A 2,281-nucleotide genomic window follows, 5' to 3' on the forward strand; every position below is an offset into this window, starting at 1 on the left:
GAGGAAGCAATGATGGAAATAAAAGAAAGATTCAGGAGTGGAATTAAAATACAAGGTGAAAGGATATCAATGATACGATTCGCTGATGACATTGCTATCCTGAGTGAAAGTGAAGAAGAATTGAATGATCTGCTGAATGGAATGAACAGTCTAATGAGTACACAGTATGGTTTGAGAGTAAATCGGAGAAAGACGAAGGTAATGAGAAGTAGTAGAAATGAGAACAGCGAGAAACTTAAAATCAGGATTGATGGTCACGAAGTCAATGAAGTTGAGGAATTCTGCTACCTAGGCAGTAAAATAACCAATGACGGACGGAGCAGGGAGGACATCAAAAGAAGACTCGCTGTGGCAAGAAAGACATTTCTGGCCAAGAGAAGTCTACTAATATCAAATACCGGCCTTAATTTGAGGAAGAAATTTCTGAGGATGTACGTCTGGAGTACAGCATTGTATGGCAGTGAAACATGGACTGTGAGAAAACCGGAACAGAAGAGAATCGAAGCATTTGAGATGTGGTGCTATAGACGAATGTTGAAAATTAGGTGGATTGATAAGGTAAGGAATGAGGAGGTTCTACGCAGAATAGGAGAGGAAAGGAATATGTGGAAAACACTGATAAGGAGAAGGGAATCGATGATAGGACATCTGCTAAGACATGAGGGAATGACTTCCATGGTACTAGAGGGAGCTGTAGAGGGCAAAAACTGTAGAGGAAGACAGAGATTGGAATACGTCAAGCAAATAATTGAGGACGTAGGTTGCAAGTGCTACTCTGAGATGAAGAGGTTAGCACAGGAAAGGAATTCGTGGAATTCGTGGCGGGCCGCATCAAACCAGTCAGTAGACTTATGACCAAAAAATAAAAAAAGGTTTGCCCCTCAGTGCATACCTGCCCCTGATATAGGCAACCTGCACTACCAAACTGTGCTGAAAGGAAGGTAGTCCTATTACTGACTTTTATAGCAAGTTTTCTTTTGCTGTGCCAGTGAACTCGACAACGTCAAGTTGCACAGTTCAAGCGTTATCCTCTGATTTTTGCCTCGAAGGTTTGTCTGAAGTCATAGTGTCGGGCAACAGTCCTAAGTTCACTTTAAATAAATCTGAATCATTCTGTGAAGGCAATGGCATACAGGATCTAACTAGCATACCGTTCCATCCACAGTCAAAGGCGCAGTGGAACGTTTTTGTCAGAACCTTCAAGCAGCAAATTGCCAAACTTTACACTGCACACACCAGGGATCAAGCATTGCCATCAGACACTGCTCCATCTGCTCCACCCACCTCAGCATCCGGCGCCGACTTAAGGCCTAAAATATCGCTTCGCACAGCATAATATTGTACTTTACAGGGCTTTAGCGGCAACAAACGGTGGGCGTGAGGTGAGATCCTTCATCGACTTGGCGCATGCATGCATCTCATTTCAGGCACCAACGGATTGTAGCGCCGACATCACAACTAAATTCGCCACTGTCAAGTGCATGGTGATCCTTCTGCGTCTCCCCCCCCCCCCCCCCCAGATTCATCAATGCCGAAAACTGCACAGCCACAGCAGCGGCCAGCGTGTGTCATCAAGACACTGTAAATGACCCCTTGGAGATGGATCCTTAACCTCCTTCGCCTCCTATTGTACTACCAATGGAATTGGACCTGCCCACGCCGCATCAGCTGATGCCTTCTACATCTGGTTATGGGGGGACGCATACCCTTCTGGTCTTTTTCCTGGGGAGATTTCCGCCAGTGCGAAGACAGGATGGTGGGGTATGAGTGGAAGCCTTTCGTCCGGCTGCAGCCCCATTGTAGACTAGCACTTCTACTTCTTCCAGAGTGGCATCAAGAATAGACACTTGCATAGCAGCGACTTAGGAACTGTATTACTTCTCTTGTATTACGAATAGTATATACTGAAGAGTTTGCTTGCGACACCTCATTGTAAATTATCGAAGATAAATATTGTCATTTATTTTCTGTAAATAATATTCATTAACACGATTTGTTTGAATTGTTGTCTAGCGATCCAAGAAAGCAGGTTTGCTAGGCACCCCATACTCAGTGAGTAGGCAGGACACAACATAGTCATGAATGTTAAAAGAATAGACTTGTTAATAACAGTTTGCTACGTAAAAACCCTTCATGTAAATGAAAGTAATTAAAAAATAAACTTCTGGGACAACAATACTGGATGGAAAAGTTAAACTGTAGAATGCTTATGATAAATGAACACTGGCTATCATGTGGGGAGTTAGAGTCATTTGTACTGATTGACTATTAATTGGTTTCA

This window comes from Schistocerca gregaria, chromosome X (assembly GCF_023897955.1).
Source record: "Schistocerca gregaria isolate iqSchGreg1 chromosome X, iqSchGreg1.2, whole genome shotgun sequence".
Lineage (NCBI taxonomy): Eukaryota > Metazoa > Arthropoda > Insecta > Orthoptera > Acrididae > Schistocerca > Schistocerca gregaria.